We start from the raw sequence: 10,685 nt of genomic DNA, 5'->3' as shown, positions 1-10,685 counted from the left end.
GCCCGGCAGCAGCTCGCGGCAGCGCGGCGCCCGCCGCGCACACGGCCCGGGCGAGAGCGAACGGCTGCAGGGCCCCACTCCCAGCGACCGGCCATTTATCTCAGGTAACCATGGCCCTCCCTTCCCATCGCTCTTCCGGGCGCTGCCTCCTGCTCCTCTCCTCTCGCTCGGCCGAGTCCTTCGGARGAGGGCGGCTCTCGTGTCCAAGGGCAGATCAGTCCGTCATCCTGCACTCAGGAGCTCTCAAGCTTGGCCTTCCCCTGCGTCCTGCTTCTCAGCGAGCTGCTTCCCCTTCACATGATGGCACCTTCTCTTTGCATCCTGCAATTTAAAAAGAAAAAGTCAATTCTCGGTTCGGATTCGGGGTATTTAACAGGTCTGACATGGTGGGATCTGCAGGTGGTAGGGGAGCAGCAGGCAGACCTGGTCCCTGGCATGTGACACACACCGTGTGTGCAGGAGCTTGGCAGAGCTGCAGAACAGCTTCAATGGTCTCTGCAGGAAAGGTCCAGACCTCGGCAGTGACCCCGGGTGGGATCTACATGTGCTACGGTGGGTACACAGAGCTGCTGTATAYGGCCTTCCCCCACTTCTCGTTACGCCGCTGAACACAAGATATGCAGCACTTTCATTCCTGCTTACAGTTTAAAATTAACAGGAGCAGGAGATGGACGCTGCCTTCATCTGGCGACGTCCTTGCCAGTGACTTTCTGGGCTCTCGGGATGCCCTGACCCCTCAAATCCACACGAGTTCCCCCACAGCTCCTCTGTCCCATGACTCCCACCTCACTCGTCCTGTGAGGTGGGAGGGATCCCACATTCTTGCAGGGCTCTCAAAACACCCATTTGGGGAGGCAGCTCCCTTAGGAATCCACAGCCAGGGACATGGGCTGCCCAGAAGCTGCAGGACAAACCCCTGCTCCGCTGGACTCAGCGATGGTGAAGAGGAGGCGCCTCCTTCCTCACCTCTTCTTCCACGCCTCTGAAGAGCACCAAGCCCATCTGAAGCCACCAGCAGCACAAGGTGAATCTGGGCCATTTTCATACATGCAAAAGTACCTCTTGTTGTGGAGCTCTCTTCCCGCCTGCTTTGCGTTCATGTCAGCAGACTCTTTCACCATATGTTGTTATTTTTCCCGGATAAAATGCTCAGCAAAGCCAACAAACACCAAGCCTCCAAATGTAAACACCAGGCAAAGTGACTAAATTGCCCTTACTTTCAAAATAAAATGAAATCACTATGGAATCTTCTTTCCCATACCAGAAATGTGATYGTCAACTGTAAACACACAAACAGCTCCCAGGTGGGAGCTCCCATAACTTGGGATGTGGGCACATTTTCAGGGAGCATCTGCTGTCCTTCTCCGCAGAGGCAGATCTGGAGCTCATGCAAAGACACCCCTCATGCCAGATGTTGCTCACCAAGTCCGTCACGCTCACAATAAGCTTTCTAAAAGAAGTTTCTACCAAAAAAAACCCCACTTTTTTAATACTTCTCTCTCATTCTTTCTCACTTACACCCCCATGCTCCTGCAGACAGGAGCTCCACCACCAGCAGCCCTTATATCCCCCTACCCAGCCAGCATAGCTGCAATGCCAAGAGGTGCACGAGCAACAAAACCAAAAAGCAGTACTAACAAAACACACAGTTCATCATCCTGTCTCCATTCCTCCCTTTTCTTCAGGCTTTTTGTCACAATCATTCTGATACAGAAATAATATTAGAAGACCTATTTGATCAYGGGGGTAAAACTGACATTAGATTTGTATAGAGTAAGCCAGGGTTTTAACAACTATCTACACCAGAAAGGAAACTGCTTGTTTGAGACAGATGCTTATTTTGTAATGTGCATTACTAAACAGAAAAAAATCCCTCTGAGTCAGGGAAAAGATCATTTCACAGATGAGGCCAGAAGTCAAACTCTAAGTATTCCCACCAGGCTCTTTTCCAAGCTCTTGGTAGAGCCTGAAGCACAGACAAAAAGACAAGCAGGCTTTATATGAACAGATACAATATCCCTAACTTTGTGCTGGTGGACAGAATAGAGGCAGATGCTTTTACACAAGTGTGATCATTCAGTATTATCTAAATAACTTCTAAGCTATAAGCTCCGCGGGACAGGGACTGGTGAGCGCGGCGCACAATGAAACCTTAGCCCTGATGAGGTGCTCAGAATAGCTGTAGAGCATAAATGTAAAGCACATTACACCATTAATTTTCCACAGGAGAAATCAGGACACAGGAAGCCCGATTTAAGGTCACACTGGGAGGCTCCAGAAGAAACACACCTGAAAACTCTGTTCTCCAGACTCAGCTGGATCCTGTCGCTCTCCAAGCCCAAATGCCCCTCTCTACTGAAAAATGGTGTTTGGAAATTTAGCTCAGCCAGTGTGACCAGGTGCTAGGTTTTCTTCTACGCAGAAGACTGACCATCTTTCAATTTTGTCTCTACATTCTCTCARCCATTCATTAGAAAAAGCACACAAGAGAGGGGCAGAAATAACCCTGGGAGGATGTAAAAACTGGAATTCAAGTAGATTTTTTCCCTTTTCTGTTACTGAGTGACAAGTGACTTTGAAGGGCCCGTTGTTCGAACTGCCTGCAGGGCATGGTTCATCAATCCAGCTCAAGTCAACGCGGACTGCCTCTGCACCAGCTTTGTACCCCCAAAAACCACGGCACCATTCAAAAGCGAGTGGAACCACCTTCCCACACACATACACTAGGTCTTTCCCATCGCCTGCACCCTACAAGGCAGGCCCTGATGCTGGCAGCCTCCAGTCTGCCACTGGAGCTTCCAGGTCATGCTGACCTGCAGAGAGACAGCAGCAAATGGAGTTGCAGGTCTGATAGAGGTTGGGCAGAAACATCTAGGAAATGCTGTATCTGCTGCATGAGGCAAGTTCCCTGCAGGATACACACAATAAACACAGCTCAGTGCACAGCAGCTGCAGTGAGAAGCTGTCTTCATTTGACCACTACGTAACAAATTCATATGAAATGGCAGATTCCTCATGCTCAACCTTAAGTGAGAAGGCTGCAAATTGCAAGTCAGTATCTTCCCTAATATATATTTCTTTCTTTCTTTTTTTTTTTTTTAAATCCCATTGGCTAAAATAGAATAATCAGATTATTCTGAAACATCCACTATCTTCAAACATCTCATACAAGCAGTGGTTCTCACAGGAGAAAATAAAGAGGGATGTAGMTTTCCAAATAAATGTTTCCTTGGAAGAGTCTGTAATCCAGCTGCCACTGTAATGGCAATAAAACAGAGAATATACTGAACCAGGAGAAATCTTTGCAAAGCACTGTACTGCTTCTGCAGCACTCCATCCCCAAAACGTCACCCTAGAAAACACTTCTCCTCCTCGTTTCCACTCACTCACCTCTATTTTCACTGCTGAAACGCAGTCTCTGCTTTGCAAAGAGCCATAGCTACAATCTCCTGGTTATCATCTTCAAGAGGAACATCTCAAGACAACTGGATTATTGTGCACAACGGGAGTGAAATGGGAGTCTACGCGGGGCTGCTACACCTGCAGTGCCCAGCTGAGGGGCAAGGGCAGAGGAATCCCCTGCGCTGGACACTGTGAATCAGGGCAGTGTTTGGGTAACAATGACTCCATTCAGCCCCCAAGCGAACTTCCCAAACAAGCCCCCATTTGTTACACGGGCGAGCTCAAAAAACCAAATAATAATAATAAAAAGGCCTGTATCAGATTGCTGCTCAAGAATCTGTCAGCTCCCATCTCTTTAACAAGGCTTCACAGCCAGGGGGCACGCCAGCTGGCACGCTCCGCATTAAGCCCTTTGGGAACCACATCAGCTGGTTTAAAAAAAAAAAAAAAAGAAAAAAAGTATCACAACAAAAACACCAACCATAGTTTATATTAAAAGGTGAGAGCGCTGTCAGAAACCACTCATAGCCAAAATGCAAATCCCCCAAAGACCTGTGCTGGAAAAAAAACAAAACAAAAACACCATCAAACCCACCCACAATCACAGTGAAAATTGCTCCCTCCTGAAGAAAACAGAAAATACCTGGCTCCTTGCTTGAGAAAACCAGCGCTCCAAGCTCCTTTCCTGCAGCTCTGTTGGGATTAGCTGGGCGCGAGCTGCAGGAGGCCGCAGTCAGAGGGCAGAGCAGACCGAGGTTGAGGCCGAGGCCTCGGGTGGGTGCCAGGGTGCAGGGGCTSCGCTCGGCCCCGAGGGCATCGTGTGGCCTCCAAGCTCCACTGTCTCCCACCCCCCAGCCTTCAGACACATCCTTCACACAGCGCTGAGGTTCTGCTTCCTAGCGATACACAGTGCTCATGTGCGACGCAAACCGCTCTGCGCRCTATCAGCTGCTAAAACCACATGGCAAATTATGTGATAGCGAAGCAAGATAACCATCAGAAGTGTGTGGTTTTAGTGCCTGATAGGCAGGAGTCAACGATGCCTTGAAATTATTGCAGGGAATCATTGCAAATGCTTAAGACAAGCACTTGTCCAAAACCAGTGACCAGAACACATGTGTGTGTGTGTGTGTGTGTGYGYGCGCGTACTTATACATATTTGTATGTGTGCATAACAATGCATATATAGGGCTGATGGCCCTATATATAGCCAAATACATATATGTGTGTGTATATATGTATATTTGTGGCCAAGGATACAGAAGATAATGGATGTTACTTGACATCATTATCAGGAATTTCTGTCACACAGGCTCTCTTTCAGCTGAGCCACAGCAGGTCTTACCGTCCTGGAAACCARCACCACGAGCACATTCCTCCGGCCTTTTTACTAGGCATAATACAACACAACTTTCTGGAATGCACGGTGGCAGGACCCTGTCTTCACACATAACAGCCCTAGCTCAGAGCTCCTTCTTCTGCACTTCTGTGCAGCCGTTGTAGCTTTGGGCCCCGGAGGGACGGCAGTAATTGAGTTACACAGTAATCAGGAAAGGAATCCGATTGATTTTCCAACCCATTCCATTTTAATGGTGTCATCATGACACAAAATTCCTCATCTGTCTGCTTCACGGAGAGGCGCCGCACGCGCCGGCCGGAATGTGCCAGGCCTTCAGGTGCAGCTTTGCTCCGGGGAATGCAAAAATCTGGTGAGCACTGGAAGCAAAACACACTTACATGAGAAGCAGTAAGAGCACAAAGAGAAAATGTTGGTTATATTCTGCATCCTGCACTCAAAATAATAGTAATGAAAAAAGTACTGTGGGACTTGCAGCTCCATTGCAATGCAACTGGCACGCAAGCCCATTCTGGTGCCCTGAGGAGCTCAGGAGGCAGCAGCAGTTCCTTGCCCGCCCCGGCCAGCGGGCAGCTTCACACCTCCTGCAGGAGCTRTGAACTGCAATCCAGGCCCCGCAGGTCTGCGTGAGTTCTCTCAGCACAGCAAAAGGAATCAGTTGCAGGCTCCAGTTTATGCTCTTGCCATCACTAGGAAGCTGGGGACGTGGCTAAGGCACACATGGCCCAGGCTGGCTCTGCAGGCTGCACCAGGGCTGTGCCACTCCGCAAGGTTGGCGCTGCTGGGATATGTYGAGTCAAGCCTATCCCATCCTCCAATGATCCCGTTTGCAGTAAATCCCTCTTTTCTTATTCTCTCAAAGTGTAAAAAAGAAACAACAGGTTTAGCTCTTCCCTTGCAAATGCCAGGGCTAGGCACCCCACTGCCTGCTCATAATGCGAAGCCAAGCCTTTCCACCGGCCAACAAAAAAGGCTTCCTGATAAAAGATTCCAGGCAACTTGCTTCCCAGCCCCTGCCTCCCCTGTCACACCACTGCTTAAGGACATTCAAACTAACTTGACAAATCTGCTAAAGGAAGGGAATTCCAAACTTACGCGCTGACACATTCCCTCAAATCCACTGTCAGCACCACAAGCCCCTACCTGYCTCACTGCCATGGCAGAGCACAGGCTTGGGAAGAGAAAGCAGTTGTTCTCTTGCCTAAAGACCAGACACAACTGAAGAAATGTTAAAACATACAAAAAACCCTCTTCAGCAGCTCATGATGCTTCTGCTTGACAAAAGCAGCGTGCGGTTTGCCAGCTGCCCACGTGTCTGGCCGAGGAGGGAAGCTCGCCGCTCCGGGGCCTCCTGCTCCCCTCCGCTCTCCAYCAAATCTTGCTGGTTTAATTCTGGAATTGTATTTCCTTCAGTTTCTGCCTCCCCTGACACTTACGCACATTCAGACCTGAAGCCTTTACCCAAAGCAGGTAACTACAAGGAGATGCTGATGCCCATCTGCAGACCCAGGATTCGTGGGACAGAGACCCAACGTCAGGGCAGGTTTGGAGCCTGCCACCCAGAGAGCTTCCAAGACGCTCTCCAGTCCCGCCCAGGTGATAAGTGAATACTTAGGTCACCCCAAATTGTGGGAACACATCATTGTCAGCCTGCTGCCTACATCAGCAATCAACAAGTATGTTTTATCATGGCAAAACATCTTCACCCCAGCTATGGGAACAGGAAACAAAAGCAGTTCCTTCCGCATTAGATATGGACAAGGATCTGATTTCCATTCCCTCATGCACCCGACTACCACAGTTCAGATAAATGCTTCTGTTGCAGAAAGCAAACTGCCTTCTCTATTGTCTCCTCCTAAGTAACTTAATCAAGTAGGGAAATAAAGTCAAACTGTGGCAAAAACAAGAACAACTTGGTGTGGGAACCAAAGTGTCTTAATACAGAAATGTAAGATATGAAACTATATCTGTAATAGCTATGAGAGCAGCCCAACAACTCTTCCTTTGAGTTATGCTTTGAACATTTCACCTTAGCTAGCAACAGGCCGATCCATACACTCAGCTGCTCAGTATGCACCCATAGCAGCTATAAGCCATAGTAACTAATATTTTTTCCAATCTCTTTTACCTATGAACATTTATGACAATAGGGACCAACCACAACACATGTAGCCCCTTACACTGAAAGCTTGTCCAAGCTGAGATCGCAAGAAAGCTCTAAGTATGCTCTACCAAGGCATAAAACCCCAGGAAAGGCTGTGCTTACCCATTACTGTGTGTTTGAACCTAAGATTCACGTGGTCTGAATTTGTTGGGCTTGCAGAAGACCACGTTCCTGGGCTGCGCACGGCAGCTCCCTGTCCGTCTGCCTTCAGCTTAGGTTGTCTGCTCCAAAGACCTGAGACCGCCTGTCCTCAGTCCAAAAGCAGGAGAGGAGGATGAGGAGGAGGCCCCGGAYGAGGCAGATCAGGGCCACCAGGGTGCACATGGCCCTGGCAGACCCCGCAGCAACTTCACTCAGAGCTTTCCATGCACGCAAGGACGYGTAAGAGACAGCAGGAAGGAGCCTGCTGGGGGAACAGGGAGGCACGGAATTGCAGCTATTGTTAGGTTTCCCTGTCTTAAYGTGGGTGGAATTCTTTAATTTTCTCTCAAACCATCTGTATTTGTAATTGTTACAAAAATCAGAGCAGCAAATGGCCAACTTATGCTTACTTCCACACCACAGCTTGCACCGTGCCATGCTTACCACCATTTTTAAGCAGGAATCCCAACATTCGACCTGCTGTTCCCCTCGGCAAGACCGGGCATTTAGACAACCAACAGGAACACACGCAACCGCTTTCAAAACACACACCTCTCAAATAGATCAATTCATTTAAATCCATCACTGGGATTGCAAGTCACTAGTTCTTCACTTTCTTCCCATTTTATAGCCTTAATTGCTGAAGTGGGTGCTGCATTCTTGCATTTTTAATTAGTTGACTGATTACAAGTAGATTTGCTTTTCTACTACAAAGTTGCATCTTTTAAATATTCCTTCACGCAGGCATGGATAAGCCCAGGACCTCATTAATCTCCTAATWAAGAGGACAGGCAAACTCAGGAACAAAAGCAGCCTTGCTTGCAAGCGGATCAAGGCTCTGTTAATACTGAGGTTTCTTAGTCGGGCAAGCTCGAGCAGTCAGGGACTGCAGCTGAAGACAGAAGGATCTGGGTGCTGCAATTTTAAGGTGCCCAAACACGGGTTGTGGGGACCACATCAGTTATCTTCCTGTGCCTTTTTGCAAGTGTTTTCACGGCAAGACTCATTCCACAAACAAAAGCACCACAGAGCTTTATAAATGGTAAGCAGATAAACCTCCATCTGTGCCACCGAGAGCTGGTCTAGGCTAAAATGCACTAGCTGTGCTGTGCAATGACAGCAATATTACCAAGTACCAGATGCGTTTGCCACCACCGTACCATCCAAATAGATAAAAACACCTATACTGACAAGCTGCCTTATGGGGCTTGCTGTACAGACACTAATTTTCACAGTCCAGCAATTACCTTAAGATAAAACAAAAGGGTTCTTCAACAGCATGCAGAAAACAGTGAACTTGATGAAAAATCCTGCACTCAGAACGGTGAGCAGAATTCATTACTAATCATTGCACAAAGAAACGAACCACGCTCAGCAAAACCCTGGCAAATACACTCCCTATACTGCAATATGCACCATCTCACACAAGAAACATGATGCTAAACAACAAATACATGAAGGCAAGCACACAGACAGATAATTAGTCGAGTAAACAACTTAGAAATGATTGCTGGGAGAAACAGGTTCGCAAGAGCAGAGATTGGCACGGTGAATTTGGCAGCAGGGACTTGGAGACTGTTCCAGGAATAGGAGGCAGCACAAAACCAAATGCAAGGCTGGGAGGAGGAGGAGGARATGAAGGGAGTAGTGCACAGGGAGTCAGGGGGGAGTAGGAGAAAATGAGAGCTCATGTTGCTTAAGAAGGCAGAAATATAGTGGCTCAAGACTGAATGTGCCCAGGACTTTCGGTCTAGCCTGCCTGCCTTCAAGAAAAACACGAGTTACTTAATAATCAAAAGAAGCAAGAAGTAAAAGGTTTAACATCTCATCTTCAAAGCTGAGTATCCAGCAGCAGCACACGAGCACGCTTGGAGCTTATGTATTTAATGCTGATGGAAGAGCAGCTCATAGTGACTGTCCAACTGCGCTCACCAGTGTCGTCATCTGCATGTGAGGGAAAAGGCACCCAAAGACTTGGCAAGAAAGTTGCCCTCACTACGTTATTACAGTAGGTAAGACCACAGGTCACACCAGTTGTATGCCATTTCTCCCCATAAGAAGTACTATTAGATAGGTGCAGCAGTAGAGAACGTAGACCAGGTGACTTACCCACAATAAGAAGTTATAAATGATTACATTTCACGATTAATGTTGAAATCTGAAGTCCARATGTGCAAACAGTAAGTTAACAGACACTCTGTAGTTCTTGGATCACTTAATACTGAAATCCCGTGCATGGTGAGGATGGGAGACAAATGATCACATCTCGGGCATTCACCTAATTCACACTTGACTTTGCAGCAACATGATAAATAAATCATGTTTTTTACTACTCCCAGAGGAGACTAATGCTATACTCTCAGACAGAATCTTTTCTTTGTTTGCTGCTCAACACAGCTGCAATGGGGAGAGTAAAGGTTGTTTGTATGGCCAAACTCTAAATCTCATCTTATTCGGTGTAGCCAAAACACAAGAATTAAATCATTTTGAGCTAGACAGCTACTTTGGAGAACCTATAATTATGTTACTAAAAATACATGTGATGCTAAACATCTTTAAAAATTTTAAGCATTAATTTTAAAATCAAATGTGCAAACTAATTTAAACACTAATTATTTGGCCTACTTGTAATTCTCCTATAATTAATTTGGGAGCTGGAACGTAAGCACTACAGCTTTTTGGAAGGCAAATGCTGTTTTCACACACAGCAAAGAAACGAAGCCTCTGCTTGAACTGTAAAACTCAGTCTTCATTATGAAACCAGGTCTGCGTTTTTGTAATAACGTGACAAGCCTTCACTGTCCTCATAGGTTCCACACCCCATTGCTGCAAAGCATTAAGCAGCTTGCAGAATACCAGTGGTGGGAAGAGTTAAGGACGGGCTTCACCCAAGAAGACCCGCCGGCATCTGGATACCTGTGTTGCAGTCATCTCTCCCCGTGCTTTTCTGCCTGTTTTGCCCCCGTTGCGGTGCCTGCAGCTCCTCCTCGGCGGCACGAGCACCGATGTGCACGTTCCCCTCCTCCCCGGCCAGCCCGTGCGGTCCATTCCACAAATGCATCGGTAATTCCCGCTCCTGCCGCGGCTCCCGCTTTCCACCCCTGCCCCTCGGCTCCGAGGGGCAGCCCTGCGGGAGCAGGAGCTGATAACTCTATCCAGGCGGTGCCAGGAGGCGTGTGAAGGGGTCAGGAAGCCATATGCTCCTCTCCATCAGCTCCTCCCGGGAGGGGAGCAGGGGCTGCTTTCTAACCGCTGCCTACGCATGTACACTGAGGAGCCCGTTCCATTCACCCAGGGACAGGTTTTCCTGCATACATGGAGACGGAGACTCCACRGCGGAGCTGGAAGCGAGATCTCCTGTTTCAGGAAACCAACATCTGGAAGCGGAGGGTCCCAGGGGAACCTCAGGGCAGATTTTGGTTTCTCTTTCTCCTGAAAGAGTTAGAGGAGGGAGAAAAGGAAGAGCAGCATTATCACAGCTGACAAGACAAGACAGGGCAGAATATAAAAGTCTTCAGCTTCCCCTTTGCTCCTCGGTCCACCTTTAACCTGATGCACTTAGATGTTTCCTGAATACCACTTGCAAAAAGCAAATAATGTTACACAGAGCAACTACACCGA

At 47.9% G+C, this 10,685-nt stretch overlaps 1 long non-coding RNA gene across 2 annotated transcripts in view; it reads right to left on the bottom strand.

Moving 5' to 3' along the window:
• Window positions 1-67: 67 nt before the first annotated feature.
• The window catches only part of LOC112951856, a 97,885-nt gene continuing 87,267 nt past the window's right edge, over window positions 68-10,685 (bottom strand). For both annotated transcript variants that reach the window (XR_003250284.1, XR_003250283.1), the window contains one exon: window positions 68-321. This is a non-coding gene — a long non-coding RNA (uncharacterized LOC112951856). The remainder of the gene's footprint in view (window positions 322-10,685) is intronic.

The sequence above is a fragment of the Nothoprocta perdicaria genome, unplaced genomic scaffold (assembly GCF_003342845.1).
Source record: "Nothoprocta perdicaria isolate Ctin4 unplaced genomic scaffold, notPer1 scaffold_105, whole genome shotgun sequence".
Taxonomy (NCBI): domain Eukaryota; kingdom Metazoa; phylum Chordata; class Aves; order Tinamiformes; family Tinamidae; genus Nothoprocta; species Nothoprocta perdicaria.
This window is presented reverse-complemented; position numbering and strand designations above follow the sequence as displayed.